General features: G+C 34.6%; 2 long non-coding RNA genes across 2 annotated transcripts; both read right to left on the minus strand.

The window, feature by feature from the left end:
* Nucleotides 1-9,303: 9,303 nt before the first annotated feature.
* Nucleotides 9,304-10,753, minus strand: LOC131000986 (uncharacterized). Its single transcript, XR_009093829.1, has 2 exons — nt 10,118-10,753; nt 9,304-9,524 (listed from the first exon to the last, which is right to left on the minus strand). It is a non-coding gene; the product is annotated as an uncharacterized LOC131000986 (long non-coding RNA).
* Nucleotides 10,754-14,784: 4,031 nt separating this feature from the next.
* On the minus strand, nt 14,785-16,278 carry LOC131000987 (uncharacterized). Its single transcript, XR_009093830.1, has 2 exons — nt 15,565-16,278; nt 14,785-14,981 (listed from the first exon to the last, which is right to left on the minus strand). It is a non-coding gene; the product is annotated as an uncharacterized LOC131000987 (long non-coding RNA).
* Nucleotides 16,279-20,896: the final 4,618 nt, after the last annotated feature.

Below are 20,896 nucleotides of genomic sequence, written 5' to 3' on the forward strand. Positions count from 1 at the left end.
GGCCCCGGATGCATAGATTAAGGGGATAGTCATTTTTCTAGCCTACAACTTGTAAAGTGTAAAATACTCTCTCAATTATAGTGGAAAACCCCCAACACCCCCGTGGACGTAGGTCTTCTCGACCGAACCACGTAAATCTTGTCTCGTTTATTGTTTTTCTAGTTTAGGTGTTGATTTCTTGTTTCATCACTTATTTTTTTATAATCTCATATGCAACAATTATTTTAAAAATATTTTCAACTATAATTTATTATTTTCATCATATATCATTCACAACTTCATTTCTCTTCGCTTTTCTCTTTCTGGAAAAAAATTCTCTCTCTCTAGAAAAAAATTCTTTCTCTAGCTTATAAGCTCAATTATCCAAACACTTTAACAACTTATAATCTCTTAAAAATTACATCTTATAAGCTCTTGAAATATCTTATAAGCTCCAAAAACTTATAAGTACTTTAAAATAAGCTTAGCCAAAACGTGAACAAACAGTGAATGGCTGTATTTTAGCCCTAAACGCTAAACCCATTAAAATTTTATTTGCACACAAAAATGAATTATACAAAATGTTCGAAAAAAATTGGCTTGCCTCCCCCTCTCCCCAAACCCCATATAAATATTCCCAGTCTCCACACTCAACAATTTGGTTACTCTCATGCTCTTTTAGGATTCTGTTTGCCCTTTTTGTACTTTTTTTAATTTCCTTGATTTTTAGTAGACATCATTGTAAAAACTTCATCAATTTTGACCTAATTGTAGTTTCAAAATTGTTTTATAACAAAATAGACTCACCCCAAAAAATTTCAAAATATTTATGTTAAGAAAATGGCATACTGACAATTTTTTTAGTGTTAATAATGTATGTACAAGAAATAAAAGTTTTTCTAATTAGTTAAAATAATCATATTTTGCCCACAGTTTTTTACAATAAAATTTTCTCTCGTTTTTCTTTTTTTTACATGATGAAGAAGAACAGTAAGATTTGAACTCTAAGTCTTACACTAAAAAAACTAGTACGTGCCCACTCGTGCGATGCACGACCATCATCGGAATTGAACGATAATTTAAATAAATATTAAACATATATATATAAAAGTAAATACAAACATCAATAATTTTAATAAAAAATTCAATTATCCGCGATATAATCTCAATACAAATATGAATCTGAAAACATTCGAATTTTCAATTTTTGAAATAGTAATTAATTGATTTAATTGATAATGTGTATAAATATATAAATTATGAAATATCAAAAGCAAGTGTAGATGCTAATGAGAATTATTATGAATAATATAATATGCTAAGATGTACAAAACTATTTATTTACATATAGTATAACTATAATTTAATATAGTTTTCGAATACATATTTAAATCATATTTACACAGTCATTTGTCTAAATACAAAATTTAAAATAAAGTTCCTATCAACGTATCCATTTTTTTTATCAATTGGAAAGTGGAAAAATAAAGGGTTTAACATTAGATATGTATTGTTCATTTTCAAAAATAAAATGCATACAATTTCATTAAATTTCAATAAACGTGCTACTACGTACAAAATTAAACTCTTCAGTTTACTTTTATTTTTTATTTCTAAAGAAAATCGATAATGGTTCTCCAATTAATGATTTTTCAATTAGTCATTTTGAAGCTTAAAATTTTAATTTTTAAGATATATATATATATATGTGTGTGTGTGTGTGTGTGTGTATGTATATAATTAGTTATTTATCTACAAAAAAATTATATTAATATAAATTTGACCTTTAAAATATATTTTTAAGCTAAAGAGTTGTAAAATGAACAAATATAAGTTTCATCAATGTAATTGCATTAAACTGATATAACAAAAATATAAATAGTAAAATATAAAAATACTAATATATAGTAAAAGTATAAAAAAAAATTAAAAAAAAAATGTCAAAATAAATGAAAGAGAAAAGAAAGAACCCTACATTTTAAAAAATGAGAAATGAGAGAGGATATGATAGAGGGGAGAAAAGAGAGGAAAGAGAGAGAAAAATTATAATTTTGTAACTTTAAACTATAATAACTTATTGACTTTAAATTTATTTTTTATAATTTTTACATCAAATTAAAGATATTTTCATTATCTTTAATTTAACATCCATATTAAATATTTTTTTATAAATTAAAGTTCAAGATTTTAAAAGGGGATCAAAACTAAAAAAAAAAAAAATGGTGGAAAAAAGTTCACGTTAGACTCCTATAGTTTGTAGAGCTTTTTTATTGGATAACTTTTATACTTGTGTTTTATATATTCTGAACATAAGAAATGGATCAGAAGAATCTAGATCGACGGTTAATAATTGTCATTATCAGCGGCATCTAATTGTCATCACATATTCACGTGTGCTTAGTCACTTACGTTATCCTTCCAACGACTATTAAATTAAATAATCAATAAAAGTAGCGGATACTACTGAGTAATGACGAATGACAGACCTCAAAGCCTCAATTAGTTACTTTCTGAAATTAATTAATTATGATTAAGCAAATGAGTGGATAATCATAGTCCATATATATATCTCACAATTTTATTTTATTTTTTTTGAGTTAACATATATAGATCTCACATGGTAGTGAGATTCACTATCCATGACGCTTGCGTTCTACTTATAAGTTATATGCACATTTTCTAGCCTTTTGGTCTTTAATGGTCTTTTTTTCTTTTGAGAGAAGTCTTGAATGTTCTCTTTAATTAACAAATTCATGTAGCAATTCTTGAAGTCGTCCCGTTATATGATTTGTACTATATTGTAACACAATAACGTAAGTTTATTTAATATACGTATAAAGTAAAAGTAGCTGTTATGAGTTTCCAAGAAAAAAATAAAGATTTTACGTTTATTTAATATACGTATAAAGTAAAAGTGGCTGTTATGAGTTTCCAAGAAAAAAATAAAATTAAAATCGTGAAGTCACTCGTAAATTAAAAATAAAACTGAGACACTAAAAAACTATTCTTTACGATAAATTTTGGATTCAATTCTGTCTGCGTACGGTGTACGATGTAGTATTTTCTCACCTTTATATGGTGTAGAGCATGGGCAGATCCAGGAATTGTTGATGAAGGGGGCTGAACTCGAAGGTATTGTACGAGGGTTCGGAGGCGATAGCCCCCGAATCAATTTTTTTGGACAGTTTGTACAGTTTATTTTTATGACTAAGTAGAATTTTAATGGATTTAAGATTAAAAACCAGTCACATAATATAATACATTCTATTGATTAATAAGTACACAGAAAGCATATAAAGAACTACATTTATGCATTTAAATATATATATATATATATATATATATTCTGTAAAAATAAACTAATTTTTATTATTATATTAAATATTTTTTTTATGATTTTTGAAGATTGGACTGTGCTATGAACTGAATAATGTAGATACTAAGTTAAATATATGCAATATATATAAGAAAAATACTTGGGTTTGCACTAGGCTGGAGCCCAGTGCAACCCTTGAGAAGATACGCCCCTAGTGTAGAGGTCGAGGTCCCGTCACAATGTAGTATTTTCTCACCTTCGTGTGATGACGGTGTAGTATTTTTCCACCTTTGTATGATGTAGAGGTCGAGGTCTTGTCGTGGTGTAGTATTTTTTCACCTTTGTGTAGTGTAGAGGTCGAGGTTCGGTCACGGTAAGTAGTATTTTCTCACATGTGTGTGGTAGAGGTTGTTGGGGTCCTGGAGGGTTGATTGGACAGGTGTATGGGAGGGGGGAATACACTTGTAGGCTATTTTTCGCAAAACAAAATAAACTAACCAGGTTTCAGTTAGAAAATTGGTCTAAGACTGATACTGAATTGACTTCAGTAATTTGACACCAGTCGAGCATTGAGCTAACTGATATCCAAGAAACACTTCAGTCTAGAGTTTGTAAACATAATAGAGTTATTGATCTCACTGACTATCAGTTGAATAGTCAGTTAGACAAATAACTCAGCAACGGAATTTGAACTTAATGCGAATAACCTTTAGAAAGGTTTGTCACTTGTAAAATCCTTAGTTACACTTTTCAGTTATCCAATTCAGTTGAAAACAGATTTGACACAGATAAAGGAATAAGAGAAAGCAGATAAAGAACATAAGGATTTTTACGTGGTTTGGAAACAACATTCCTACTCCACGGCCAGATGATTAGTCTGACAAACACTCTGGGCTAATGCATATAGGTGCACAGCAAACCTACCAACACCCTGAGTTGGATTTCTCGCTTACTCTTAGCACGCTTAGACACACTCGTGCCCTATCGGCGCTTAGCTAAGATCTTTGGAGTCAGAATCCTGGTCTGAACTTCCCCTTGGCTTACTGGTGCCAATGAACCGACTCAAACACTCTTTTCGCTCGTTTGAAAAGGGGTTTGGACTCTTCCAACTAAGACTACTGAGAACATGCTGTGAAGTAATCTATTCTAGGCTTAAAATAAAACAAGCATTGCCTAGTTTTCTAAGAGAGTTTAGGTAATCAGCTAGACTGATTTTACAACAATTAAGTACTCTCTTCTTCGATTCGAAAGTTCTATCTATGAAGATGCTGGCTCGTGAATTTGACAGAGCTTCAACGTATGTCTTCGAATCGGTGAAGATTGCAGGCGTTCCTCAAGCTATATTTATTGGCGAAGTCTTGAATAGATCCGTTGAAGTGATGGTGTAAAGATACCATATTTCGATCAGGATATTTTTGAGATGTCGTTAATAATCAACGAATGGCAAGTGCTTTTCTTGTATGGACTATATTTCAAAGGGAATTTGATGAATGGATCCACCTGTACGTCTTGTACCAGCTTATAGATGGATTCACTTTTTCCATGGTAGGAAGATTTTGTAAGGAACGATCTTTTAATACAAACTACTAGTATGTATGTATATATATATACATACATATATATATATATATATATATATATATATATATATATAGGGAGAGGTTCAAGAAAGAACCATAAATAAAAGAAGACCGGAGAACCATTTTCAGCCATTCGATCATCAAGATCTACGGTGGATGCATCATCTTGTTGGATGAATGCAGATCCTGGGTTCGAATCCTGAAGGGAGCATTTTTTTTTAATTTTTATAGTGCATTAATTTTAACAGCGAATGCATTAATTTTTACAGTGGATGCATTAGATTTGATGGTTCTCCCGTTCTCACAAATAATGTAGTTCTCTCTAGAACCACACCATATATATATATATATATATATATATATATATATATATATATATAGGGGAGCGCTATTCAATGAACTCCCCTTAGACTATAAAATAAGACCAAAATCTGACCATCGATCATGGTGAATAAACGGCTACAATTAAATCTGAGGAACAACATGTAGTTCGTGGAATTAATTAATACAATGCATACCCATTTACATTCGAAGGGTATAATTGATAATTGTATTTGACCTTCCATATCTCCAATGACACTGTTTCCGATTTAGTTGCAATTTTATTATGAAATTTATAATCGAGTGCCTGCACACCAGTGAAGATTAATTAAATTAAAAATGAATTTAAGCCAAATCAATAGAAGGATATAAGCACAATTTACGAAAGAGATTTAATGATTTCATTAAGAATACACCCCTATGAACCAAATTATTTTTATGTATGAATTTTTATGTATGTTGCATGAATTATTTTTTATTTATGTATGAATTTTTATCTGTTGCATGAATTATTTTCGATTTATGTATGAATTTTTATGTTTTGGTTATAAACCAGCTATGTCTGTTGAATGAACAATTGATATAAATTCATATAATTGACAAATATAATCAACATATGAATGTCAAGTATGAATTTAAATCAACATAAAAATTCATACATAAATCGAAAATAATTCATGCAACAGATAAAAATTCATACATAAATAAAAAATAATAATTCATGCAACAGATAAAATTCATACATAAATAAAAAATAATTCATGCAACAGACATACAAATTCATACATAAAAATAATTTGGTTCATAGGGTTGTATTCTTAATGAAATTATTAAATCTCATTCGTAAATTATGTCAATACTGTGATCTATATCAACGTATATATCAAATTTATAAATTATCTTCTTCATATCAAGAATCTAATCGAGTTTGCTTTTAAAAATAATGCTAAAAGAATAGAAATGGTAACTATAAATTGTTTAATTACGGAATGTAATATATTGGTCTAAACATAATCCCTTCATTTAAGGGAAATATAGTTATTAGAATTTTGAAATTACTTCTCTACCCTAGGCGTTAATTAGTTAAGGAAATTATAATTAAGATCTGTCCGTCCAATATAGATAATCTAATGACTCATATTGGTTCTTATTTTATAGACTAAATTTGGGTTTTATTTTAGCGCAACCCTATATATATATATATATATATATATATATATATATATATACTTTATATACATAAATATTTGTACATATTGATATAGAACTTTTATATTAAAATATTTATATATATATTTATTAACTACAATTTTATTTTATTTTATTTCTTATTTTTCATTTTGTATCTTCGATTTTTTGTTTCAATTTTTGGGGGGTTTTTTGGACTGTTTCGATTTTTCGATTTGATTCGTTTTTATTTTAAAAATTTTGACTCTTCTGTTTAGTTTATTCTGCTAATTCGGTTTAGTTCGGTTCGGTTCAGTTTGGTTCGAATTTTTTAAAACCAAATATAAATTTGGTTTGGTTTAATTTTAGCAAAAATCGAACAAAAAAATTCGAATGCACACACCCCTACCTACTGGGAGGTTCACAAGGTGAGCACCGAACTTCTAAACTTTCCACCAATCATTTTCTTCTCTAAGAAAATCTAAAAAATTTCTTATTTTATTTTATTTTATTTCTTTGATTTTTTCAATTTTTTTTTGTTTTTTTGGACCATTTCAATTTTTCGGTTTGATTCACTTTTCATTCTAAATTTTTTGATATTTGGTTTAGTTTATTCTGTTAATTTGGTTCAGTTCGATTCGATTTTTTTAAAACCAAATATAAATTTAATTTGGTTTAGTTTTAGCACAAATTGAACCAAAAAATCGAATGCACACCCCTACCTATTGGGAGGTTCACGAGGTGAGCACCGAACTTCTAAAATTTCCGTCGATTGTTTCCCTCACCCAAAAATGGTGAGGCCGGTGTCAAAAGAAAGTTAAAGAGGTCTACAACAATGCATGGGTGCATTGATGCTTGCATCTTTACATTTTCTATACAACAATCATCACTCTTGTCCTCAATTGAAATTAAAAAAAAACAAACCTGATTTTTGGGCGGGCTTTATTGGATGAATTGGAGTAAATTTGGGCTTAAAAAATAAGGTCCAGAAGTCGGCCCAAGCTCCCTTAAAATCGGCTCATCCTTCGGACATTTCTACGGGCTCGTTTCGTTCAATACCCGAATTAAATCGTAATCATTTAAAAATAAATACTCACTTACTTTTACACATTTGGAATGCATAAAATGTATTAATTTTAACTCAATATGATTCACAGAAAAATAAAATTTATTTTATTCTCTGTTTTTCTTTAAAGAAAATCTAGGCATCAAAACACTTTATTATCGCAAGGATAATTATTCTCATTTATCGGGAATTAAAAGACCTATCTTATATTAGAGTTCGTTTGATACGTGGTATGAGATAATGTATGATATGTTTGACTGAGATTTCTTTAACTACATATCATATTAATATCATGTTTGGTAGAATACATTAAAATATCTGTAAAATATAGTAATATATATATTGTTTGGTATGATGTATTGAGATTTTATAAAGTTAATAATAGTTATAATTAAGATTTGTATTACGTATTTCGTAGGTGATATACAGAATCCCTTAAATCAGTATAATATTTTCGGGCTTTTAATTTATATAGGGTCTTGTGCTTCGTATTACTTCTTAGTTATTACCAAACAAGATATTAAAGTGTCATATTATACACCATAATCATCTGGACCAAATGAGCTCAAGATGTAATTAATTTTAGGATCGATAATTTGAAGTAATACAGAATCAGTTGGTTAAGCTGAAAGATCTTATTAATTGGGTTATACTCCCTCCGTCCCAATAATGAAGACACACTTCATTTGGGCACGGAGATTAAGGAGAGATATATTAGGTATTAAAGTGTTGGGAACCACCTCTATTAGTGTAGTTGATTAGTTTTAATTTAGTGTATTTATTTATTTCTATTTAATGTTTTAGTTGAATTTTAAATTTTTGTAATTTCATTAGTTTCGAAAATTTTAATTAATTTAAATGAATTAAATAAAAAATTTGTCCAGAATTCATTACCGCCGCCTCCGACAACCACCGCCGCCACCTCCGACACCACCGCCACCTCAGAAATTCAACCCCCAATTCATACCCAAAATCGACACTACCGCCGCCTACGACAACCACCACCACCTCAGAAATTCAACCCCCAAATCAAACCCAAAATCGAACCTGCAAAATCGAACCCAAAAATCGAACAGAGAGAGATGCGAGGGGAAGAAGGAAGGCGGTCGCGGCGCGGCCCCAGAGCCGCCGTCGGACGGAGAAGGAGAAGCAGGCGGCGGCCGAAGAAGGAGAAGAGAGAGAGATGAGCGCGGTTTCAGACCCGACGTATCTCGAGCGATGCCTCCACCTCCCCAGAACCAGATCCACCACTATCTTCCTCTCTCAAATCGAACCTAGAAATTGAGGGTGGTGGTTTGGCGGATCTGGGTTTTTGGGAGAATGAGAGGAAGGGCGGTGGTGGCGGATCTGGCAGAGGAAGGGCGTGGGAAGGGGCGCCGTTTGAGGGAGAATCGGAGAGAAAGAGGGAGGGGCTAGGGCTCGGCAGGGCAGCGGCGGTGATGAGGGAGAGAGGGCGCGATGAGGGTGAAAACCGCCGGCAGGGCGGCGGCGCCAAGAGAGCAGAGAGAGAGAGGATGAGTGAGAATATTGAAAGAGGGATAAATGATTTAGGGTTTTATTAGACTTTTATACTCTAATTAGTGATAAATTAATTAATGATTGGTAAGCCCTAATTATTTCCATATATAGAAATGTGTCTTCATTATTGGGACAGAGCCCATTAAGGAAAGTGTGTCTTCATTATTGGGACGGAGTGTCACACCCCAATTTCTGAAGGAATAATTATAACTGAGGTGCAACTAAATCATTGAAATGAACAAGGGAAAAACCTTGTAAAATACGAATAATGGGATGATAAACGGGCTTCGCCCCTTTGTATGAAGAAAGACAGATATCCAAACGATACTAATCCATCGACAAACATAACAACTTCAGGATCACAAGTTTAGTTTCATGCCTCGGATAACCAACATTCATTAATCGAAATACGTAAGAGTCAAGAGTCTAAGCTCATCAAAAGATATCATTTAGAGTCATAACATAAAAGTCTTAAGTCAAGGAAACGAAAGACAAATAAAGGCTAGTACTACAGCGGAAGTCAAAACACGGAGTTGAACCCTAGCCTCAGCTCTCCCCGTCAGCACCAGCCATCAACCTGAAAAATATTTGAAAATATTTGGGCTAAGTACTAATGTACTTAGTGGGCTGCAACTTTTAAAACATTTCACAATTCGTAAGAGCAGTTTATCCAATCATTCATGACATAACTTAGAAGGTTTTAAAACAAAAATAACTTCTAAGCATGTTAAAGTATTTCATTTTATTAGCGCGCCATTGTCACACTCTGTTTAGTTACTCGCTGTGATACCGGACCTTTTAGCCACCGACGTATCGCTTTCTCCCATGACACTTGCCCTGAGGACGTAACTCAGACAAGTTGAATTGACCTCGGGACGCTACCCGGGCAGGCCTTACATGATACATGCTCCGGAACACATCCAGCCAAGCACCCTTATAACGCCTCTTACATGAATTAGTGCCCGATGGAGATCAACCCACCGAAACAACTAACAAGTGTACACAATTCTCAAACAACGTGTTAGGTCATAAGAGAACCTCGATCGATCCATGAATTGCGAGCCTTAAACATAACAGAGCGCACAAAAATATTTATTGGATAAACAGTTTTCAATTCATGAAACATTTAGAGCTTAATAACTCAAGCATACATTTGAAAAATAAGCCCACCTGAATAGGCAATGCCTGTCGTTTATCTAATCTCTGAATCGGAATAGTTGCGCAAGTCCTCACGATCCACAAAGCCTACAAGAAATCTATAATCTTAATAGGTCTCCTGAATCTAATCTTAAGTCTTAGTAAAGTGCTTAACATTCTATGATTCACTTAGCCGGGTTTTCAAAATTTAATAAATAAATATTTGAAAACTGAAATTCTTGAGTTAAGGACACCAACAATATCCTTACTCGATTTACTTTAATAATTGGATTTATAAATATAAACCAATTAAAACAATCGTTGTTTTATTTGCAAAATGTTTAATGCAAATTTCTTTCATGCTTTAAATCATATAATAAATAATTACACTCAATAAATATGCATAAAATAATAATATTATGCAAATCACCTTTAATATAATTAATCAAACTCTATTAGAGTTTAATTAGTCAAATATAATTATGCAATTATATGAATGGAATCATATCATTTTGGGCCAAACAAATAAGTAAAAAGTTCATTTTATGAAAATAACACACAGCCCAAATGAAATAAAATCGGCCCAGTCATTTAAATCGGCCCAAAATTGGGCCCAACCCATATTCTTTCTTCTTCTTTAAAACACACACACAACACACACTAACACAAACACACGCACACACCCACAGCCGCACCCCCCCAACTCTCCTTCCCCTTTTCTCCCTCTCGGTTCTTTGTCTCCTCTCTCTGTCCGGCCAAGAGCGGCGCCGCCACACCGGCGCGCCGTCTCACCTCCGCGTCTCCACTTCCCTCTCACTCTCTCGGATTCCGCCCCCATCACTCGCCCTCTATCGCACCGGACCCAGAACTCCCTCCGACGACTGCACCAGACCAGCCGCCGCCGCCTGAACTCCCTCCCTCCTCACTCAAATCGGCCGACAGAAGCAGGAGAAACGGACTGCCGCCGCGCCCTCCACCTCCCTCGTCTCTCTCTCAATCCTCCCCTGTTCACAGATCCGGCGGCCGCATCAGTAGGAGCTAACCACCGCCGCCCTTCTCACCCTCTCTCTCTCTCTCTGCACACTCCGGTCAACAGTGGCGCGGAGCCACCGCCGGCCGCCGCCTGCCCTCCCCCCTGATTTCGACTCACACACAGCAAGCACACATACTCAACATCATAAGCTTCTTCACCCTTCTATTTTCGATTCTCTTCATTGTAAAAAAAACATTAAAGTTTTGGAATGAAAAAGTTTGCATCTTTACAGCTTTTGAAGTTCAAAACTCCCACAATTGTTGGTTTTATTCGTACTGTGATGTTGAGCATGAATGAATAAGTAGAGGAATTGAAAGGTGAAACCTTTTTGTATGAATTTTGTTCGGTGGTTTCTGTAAAAATGGCAGATATTTGATGGTTTTCTCTGCATATGAAAGAAATCTGCTGATATTAGAAAATGAATGAGAAGATTGAGACTTGAATAAACAAGAAGAATTCTTTACCGTAGAAGTTGTGTTGTTGTGGTAAGGAGAGAAGATGAATGAGGATGATATTTTATAGGAGCAATGACGAATAATAGAAAGTAGAAGCATGCGTGAAGGATTGAAAAGAGGGAGGTGAGACGTTGAAAAATTTACCCAAAATCCCTGAGATTAGGGTATTTTGTATGACTTGTAGGAGTGGGCGCATGGTGTGAATAGTGTAGCAATTGTAGAGGCATGGTGAAACACACTGTTCATGGCTGTGGTACAAATGAGGAGGTTGGTGTGGGCTTTTGGGCTTTGGTATTTATAGAATATCATTTCAATAAAAAAAAACTAAGGCCCAAATAAATATTTGTCAAAGCCCAACACATTTAAATAATTAAAGCCTAACATAAATTAAATCATGTAGTATTAAAAATAATATTAGCATATAGAATTAATCACATTCATATAATTCAATTTATGCAATGCACAAAAATTCAAAAGACTAAATTTAAAAAAAAAACTTTTGAAAATAATTTTGTTGGAATAAACTCATTTTTATTTCTCCGGCATAAATCATCTTAATCTAAGTTCAAAATAATTCTAAATTTAATATAAATAGGCGGGGTGTTACATTCCTCCCTCCTTATAAAAATTTCGTCCTCGAAATTGCATATCTGGGTCATCTAGTTTGGATACTAGACTTTCATTCCACTCAACTCTTGTGCGGCACTAAATCATATACGTACTTAATTCCCTAACAGCGCGATATCGTTTAGCAAACTAGAAAATTTTCCTCAAACTATGGTACGTCGTTATGTCGTGGAAACTTGTCTCGTCCTCTCCTGAAGATTGAAGAGGGATCTTTTCTCTTGTTAAAAGTATCGTGGCGCTGACTTGAGTAAGTCAACCAATTCGAGGATTGCATCAAATTCTATCATAGGAATAACATGTAAGTATGTCTAAATGTTTCAGCGCCTATATCGAGCTCTGAGTTCGCGGTGACGTCCTTAGTAGCAGTCTTTCATCGTCAGTTGTACTAATTTCTAACGTTATTACGGACGATTGTGGCGTCAATTCTAATATCTTACAAGCAGCATATGAAATGAAATAATAGGATACTCCAGTATTGAATAGAGCTATAATCGACATGTCGAAAACATTAATCGTACCTGCCATGTTTCCGTGATCTCCTGCTGCTTGGTGTTGGTTAATGGCATAGGCCCTAGCGTATTGTGGTTGCCCCTGATTTCCTCTAGGACCTTGGTTTTGTCGCTGTTGGTTCCCGGGATTTTGTTGTTGTGGCGCTCCCCCTCTTTTCTTTGGGCATGCTGAAGCAAAATGCCCTGTTTCTCCGCAGTAATAACAAACATTCGTTCCTTTCATGCATTCCCCTAAATGGGGTTTCCGACACTTTGGGCAAGGTGGTGGAGTTATCGCTTGCGACTGTTCGTTCTGATGCTGATTCGGATTTTGATTAGCAACCCATGGTTTCTTCCCACTTCCATTTCCAGAGTTCCCCACAGTTTCCTCATTCCATCTCCTTTTTCCTTTACTATTATCTTGAGGTGGTACAAATCCAGACTGTCCGGGAGCTTTTCCTTTCTCTCTTGGCAGCAGTGATTCAATGGTGAGGGCTCTGCTCAATGTTTGCGCGTAGGTGAGACCTCCTTGACTTGCTAAAGAAATCGCTATCTCATGACGCAATCCGTTTCTAAATTTTTCTGCACGCTTCTCATCAGTGTCCACCAGCGTCGGAGCATATCTTGATAGCTGATTGAAGGCTCTATCGTACTCAGTCACTGTCCACGCCCTCTGCTTCAGATTCCAGAACTCATTCTGCTTCTTCTGTCTATAGCATCCTGGTATGTACTTCTCATACAACACAGTCTTAAAATCTTCCCAAGTGAAATTTTCCCACTGTTCCTCAGTCATTGTGCGTCTCACTGATTCCCACCAGAAATCGGCTTCGTCCACCAATTGGTAGGTTGCACAAGTTACTTTGTCTTCGTCATCGCAACGGATGTAGTTAAAGATACGCTCTATAGCCCTAACCCATTTTTCGGCGTCTGTTGGATCGCCCAGCCCGTCAAACGTTGGAGGTTTTTCCTTGCGAAACTTCTCTTCAGCAGTACGATTTGGTGCTACTTGTTGGATTGGCTCTTCATGGAAGAATCCCCTGCCGCGTCCGCGACCACGACCACGTCCTCGTCCCCTACCGCGTCCTCTTGGTGCGTCTTCCATTCTGGTTTACGGACGATATCAACACATCAGTGAGACTTCTTCTGCATACATACATTCATAGATATATACAAGATATATCGCTTCTATGGTGTAACCATGTGAAAGACTAGTTCTATGTAGAAACAAATCTTAACTTAAGTGGATCCTTGATCTCATGACATTGCTTCTACGTTGTAACATATCTATGTTAAACGTTGATATCTTATCATTCCTTACTTAAATCGATCAAGCGGAGCTATCACGACTAACATTTCTAAAGTATCCTTAGGTAGTACTCGAACGGTTTATAAGAGGACTTATCATTCAAATCGTATAGGCTGTGAAAACCTACAGCGATAACATAAAACCTTTCATTCATTCAATCATTTGTTTCTTTTGAAACCTTAAAAACATTTGGACAGTGCATGTCCCTTTCATGAAAACTTTTCTCAAGTCGGAAAGATTTAGGAAATCTAACTCGATCATAAATTCATTGATTCGTTAAGGGCTCGGGTAGTCCCAAACACGACATACATAGATTGGTTATATGAGTCGGAGACTCAAAATAACAATATGAAAGCGATAAGCAATTCATATAACATCATTCATTGAAAGCGCGCACTTCTTGAAAACTTGAAAGCATTTAAAATCATTGAAACTTTTAAATCGTACCTTTTCGTTGCGGCAGTGTGACGGCGAGCTGAGGGTCAACAATTTTTTTCTTAGAAGTCTAGAGATACTAATCTAGACTCGATGTTAGAAGCTTATGGTTATCAGAGACATGAAAGAAAACTTATGCTCTGATACCATTCTCTCACACCCCAATTTCTGAAGGAATAATTATAACTGAGGTGCAACTAAATCATTGAAATGAACAAGGGAAAAACCTTGTAAAATACGAATAATGGGATGATAAACGGGCTTCGCCCCTTTGGATGAAAAAAGACAGATATCCAAACGATACTAATCCATCGACAAACATAACAACTTCAGGATCACAAGTTTAGTTTCATGCCTCGGATAACCAACATTCATTAATCGAAATACGTAAGAGTCAAGAGTCTAAGCTCATCAAAAGATATCATTTAGAGTCATAACATAAAAGTCTTAAGTCAAGGAAACGAAAGACAAATAAAGGCTAGTACTACAGCGGAAGTCAAAACACGGAGTTGAACCCTAGCCTCAGCTCTCCCCGTCAGCACCAGCCATCAACCTGAAAAATATTTGAAAATATTTGGGCTAAGTACTAATGTACTTAGTGGGCTGCAACTTTTAAAACATTTCACAATTCGTAAGAGCAGTTTATCCAATCATTCATGACATAACTTAGAAGGTTTTAAAACAAAAATAACTTCTAAGCATGTTAAAGTATTAGCGCGCCATTGTCACACTCTGTTTAGTTACTCGCTGTGATACCGGACCTTTTAGCCACCGACGTATCGCTTTCTCCCATGACACTTGCCCTGAGGACGTAACTCAGACAAGTTGAATTGACCTCGGGACGCTACCCGGGCAGGCCTTACATGATACATGCTCCGGAACACATCCAACCAAGCACCCTTATAACGCCTCTTACATGAATTAGTGCCCGATGGAGATCAACCCACCGAAACAACTAACAAGTGTACACAATTCTCAAACAACGTGTTAGGTCATAAGAGAACCTCGATCGATCCATGAATTGCGAGCCTTAAACATAACAGAGCGCACAAAAATATTTATTGGATAAACAGTTTTCAATTCATGAAATATTTAGAGCTTAATAACTCAAGCATACATTTGAAAAATAAGCCCACCTGAATAGGCAATGCCTGTCGTTTATCTAATCTCTGAATCGGAATAGTTGCGCAAGTCCTCACGATCCACAAAGCCTACAAGAAATCTATAATCTTAATAGGTCTCCTGAATCTAATCTTAAGTCTTAGTAAAGTGCTTAACATTCTATGATTCACTTAGCCGGGTTTTCAAAATTTAATAAATAAATATTTGAAAACTGAAATTCTTGAGTTAAGGACACCAACAATATCCTTACTCGATTTACTTTAATAATTGGATTTATAAATATAAACCAATTAAAACAATCGTTGTTTTATTTGCAAAATGTTTAATGCAAATTTCTTTCATGCTTTAAATCATATAATAAATAATTACACTCAATAAATATGCATAAAATAATAATATTATGCAAATCACCTTTAATATAATTAATCAAACTCTATTAGAGTTTAATTAGTCAAATATAATTATGCAATTATATGAATGGAATCATATCATTTTGGGCCAAACAAATAAGTAAAAAGTTCATTTTATGAAAATAACACACAGCCCAAATGAAATAAAATCGGCCCAGTCATTTAAATCGGCCCAAAATTGGGCCCAACCCATATTCTTTCTTCTTCTTTAAAACACACACACAACACACACTAACACAAACACACGCACACACCCATAGCCGCACCCCCCCAACTCTCCTTCCCCTTTTCTCCCTCTCGGTTCTCTGTCTCCTCTCTCTGTCCGGCCAAGAGCGGCGCCGCCACACCGGCGCGCCGTCTCACCTCCGCGTCTCCACTTCCCTCTCACTCTCTCGGATTCCGCCCCCATCACTCGCCCTCTATCGCACCGGACCCAGAACTCCCTCCGACGACTGCACCAGACCAGCCGCCGCCGCCTGAACTCCCTCCCTCCTCACTCAAATCGGCCGACAGAAGCAGGAGAAACGGACTGCCGCCGCGCCCTCCACCTCCCTCGTCTCTCTCTCAATCCTCCCCTGTTCACAGATCCGGCGGCCGCATCAGTAGGAGCTAACCACCGCCGCCCTTCTCACCCTCTCTCTCTCTCTCTGCACACTCCGGTCAACAGTGGCGCGGAGCCACCGCCGGCCGCCGCCTGCCCTCCCCCCTGATTTCGACTCACACACAGCAAGCACACATACTCAACATCATAAGCTTCTTCACCCTTCTATTTTTGATTCTCTTCATTGTAAAAAAAACATTAAAGTTTTGGAATGAAAAAGTTTGCATCTTTACAGCTTTTGAAGTTCAAAACTCCCACAATTGTTGGTTTTATTCGTACTGTGATGTTGAGCATGAATGAATAAGTAGAGGAATTGAAAGGTGAAACCTTTTTGTATGAATTCTGTTCGGTGGTTTCTGTAAAAATGGCAGATATTTGATGATTTTCTCTGCATATGAAAGAAATCTGCTGATATTAGAAAATGAATGAGAAGATTGAGACATGAATAAACAAGAAGAATTCTTTACCGTAGAAGTTGTGTTGTTGTGGTAAGGAGAGAAGATGAATGAGGATGATATTTTATAGGAGCAATGACGAATAATAGAAAGTAGAAGCATGCGTGAAGGATTGAAAAGAGGGAGGTGAGACGTTGAAAAATTTACCCAAAATCCCTGAGATTAGGGGATTTTGTATGACTTGTAGGAGTGGGCGCATGGTGTGAATAGTGTAGCAATTGTAGAGGCATGGTGAAACACACTGTTCATGGCTGTGGTACAAATGAGGAGGTTGGTGTGGGCTTTTGGGCTTTGGTATTTATAGAATATCATTTCAATAAAAAAAAAACTAAGGCCCAAATAAATATTTGTCAAAGCCCAACACATTTAAATAATTAAAGCCTAACATAAATTAAATCATGTAGTATTAAAAATAATATTAGCATATAGAATTAATCACATTCATATAATTCAATTTATGCAATGCACAAAAATTCAAAAGACTAAATTTTAAAAAAAAACTTTTGAAAATAATTTTGTTGGAATAAACTCATTTTCATTTCTCCGGCATAAATCATCTTAATCTAAGTTCAAAATAATTCTAAATTTAATATAAATAGGCGGGGTGTTACACGGAGGGAGTATGAAATTTGACCACTATATTTATTAGCAAATCATAATCAATATTGAATTATACTTTATTCGTCCCAATTAACTTGATCATTATTCTTTTTCGGGCTGTCCCAACTAACTTGACCACTTTCTTTATATGTGAATTTTTTTTTCTTTATTCACTTCTTCATTTTTTTCATCTATCACACTTAACACACTAAACACTAACTTTTTAAATTTTGTGACGAAAAAAAAGTGATCAAGCTAGTTGGAACAGATGGAATATGCTAACCACATATCATACTATTACACATTATTATCATAAACTAGTGTATTACCCGTCGAAATTCGACGGGTACATATTTTTTGTAATTTATATATTTTATGTTATTCTTATGATAATTATATAAAATAATTTTTTATGTAAATTATTTATATAATTAATTAAATTAAATTAAATTAGTAATACATTTTAAATTATATTAATCTCAACAACTTTTAGCAATTAAATTATTAATTTTGTTGAGATCATAAAAAATACCCATTAGTTTTCATATGAAATTTTATAAAAAGTTAACGCGTAAGAAAAAAAAAGAGTAGAAATACATATAAATTTGACATAGGTATGATGGCGGATTGATTTGTTGCATTTGTTGTTACAAGATTTATTAATTTTGTTCATTTTTTTTTTTTTGCCTTTTATATGGAGTTTGAAAAATCATAATTGAATTGTGAGTATCATATAATTCCGAACTTCTAAAAGCATAACTAATTATGAAAATAATCTCGCCTGATATTTAAAAGACCATAACTGATTTATCGAACATCGTATCATTTGGAGTTTTAAGACCAACCAAGTTGTGGGCATCATCTCGTCGCAAACTTGACAGATCATCTCTAACTTCTGAGCATTATCTTGTCTGAAACTTGAAAGAGAATCATCTCGTCTAAAACTTGAAAGAGCATCATCTCGTCTGGAGTTTTGAGCATCATCTCATCTAGAGTTTGAGAGAGCATCATCAAATATGAAATTATATTCAACCATGACTCCAATTGTCAACTATCTAACAAACATAACTCTAACAATTTAGATATTTTATTTATATATGTAATTTTATTAGTTCAAACTCTAGAGAGAAAGGAAAGAGAAGAGATCTTAAAGCAGTAAAAGAGAGAGTGTGTGCTTTATTTCATCATCGTAGGTATTTATAGGCATTACAGTCGGGGTAAAGTAGTAAATTCGTTTGGTCATCTATTCCGCATGCTCGCCATTAAACTAATTAAGGCTATTATTAGATTATAACTTGTCAGGTCGTTGTCCCCTAATTACAGAGCTGGATTCTGTCCTCATCATCCCGCTCTGTCTAGTAGCTCTGGATTTCCTTCCTTGGGGCAGACTTTTACTCTTTGGCTCCGCTCTGCTAAATAGCTCCGCCTTCTGGCGAATTGTCTCTGGCATGTGGCTCCGCGCTCTGGCTCCAATAGCTTAGCTCTGACTCTGGATCTGGCGATTTGGCTCTGGCTCTGACTCTAACGACTTAGCTCTGACTTTGGATCTGGCGACTTGGCTCTGGCTCTGACTTTAATGACTTAGCTCTGGCATCTCTGCTCTGGCAGCTCTGCTCTGACAACTTGGCTCTGGCCCTCTGGAAGCTCTACTCTGGTTAGCTCTGGCTCTGGTAGCTTTGCTCTGGAAGCTCTGCTCTGGCAACTCTGCTCTGGCAGCTTTGCTCTGGCATCTCTGCTCTGGTTAGCTCTGGCATCTCTGCTCTGGCAGCTCAACTCAGCGGTGACTCGGCAGCGGACGAACCGCAAGCTCAGCGGCGACTATTTCGTCGGAGTTTAGAAGAAGGAACAGCAACGGGTTATAGGAAAAAGAAATCTTAGGGCTCTTGTATTAATTGCTTCGAATGGAGAATTCTCATGGGTTTAAGAAGTGGAAACATAATCAAACTAATTAAGGAATGGAAGAGGGAGTCAGAGATGAGGCGGAGCAACGCCGCCCTTAGGACGGTGGCGACGCCTGAATTTAGAGGGAGAGAGAGGCGGACAGTTTAAGGGGGGAATTAGGACTCAATTTGAGTGTGCAATCGACTTTAGAGAGATAAAAGGATTGAGAGAAGAGAGAGACAGTGAAGGGGGAGACGACGCCGACCTGATTCAGGGACGGCGGCAATGGGGTGAGGAAAATGGAGGCGTGAGGAAGAGGGAGGCCTGACTTTTGTTTTAAAAGTGAGAATGAGAATATATAAATTGGATTCTCAAATGCCACGTTGCAGATTGAGATTGAAAAGAAAGAATTTGAGGCCTGCCACGTAGGCTAAGGCCTAATCGTATTATAGAATAGATATTATTATTATTATTATTATTATTATTATTATTATTGTTGTTGTTGTTGTTGTTGTAATGGACGAACAGAAGCAAATAAAGTTTGCAGAAATGAAAAATATATTTTTCTTCCCTATATAAATAAAATGTATGGATTTATTTTATAAAAAATAAAAATAAAATTTTAATTATTTTGATAGACATATAATAAGATTTTGTTTTAAAGTAATCAGTTTATAGAATTTGTGCCTTATTATGCAAACATGTAAATCAATGACCGGACCCGTTTATAATTTACATATACGTGCATGTCTCAATTCAAAATTAATTTTATTGAAAAGTAAGAATATAAATATTATATATATATATATATATATATATATATAATATAATATGTACACTATTGAGAAATATAAAATTAATAACAAATATACATCTAATCACTAACATTCAATTAAAATAATTTATCGTATATAGATTATAATTTTTTTCTTATCAGACATGTAAATCTAATTTTTATCTAGAAAATATAAATAATAAAATTTATTAATTTAGATTATATGTAATGTTAATATTATATATATATATATATATATATATATTATTAATTATATTTATTATGATTAATGAATCTTTATATAGAATGTAATAGTTAATTAATTAATAAATGATGAAGATTATATATGATAAATTTTGAAATGGTGAGATTTTAGATATGCCACATAGGTTAAGGCTTAATCCTATTATATAATAGATAGTGTAATTTAATTCTAAACTTGTTTCTTTCTTTTTTCGTTGATATGGACACAATATGCGGCGATATTTTTACATAACTTTTTTAATACTATTTACTAAATCACGACTTATTTTGATTATGAATATCGTAGATAGATAAAATTCGAAGCTCCTAACACAACTGCATTATTAATTGTTTGTCGTCATTAATATCTAGGGTTTGGAC

This window comes from Salvia miltiorrhiza, chromosome 8 (assembly GCF_028751815.1).
Source record: "Salvia miltiorrhiza cultivar Shanhuang (shh) chromosome 8, IMPLAD_Smil_shh, whole genome shotgun sequence".
Lineage (NCBI taxonomy): Eukaryota > Viridiplantae > Streptophyta > Magnoliopsida > Lamiales > Lamiaceae > Salvia > Salvia miltiorrhiza.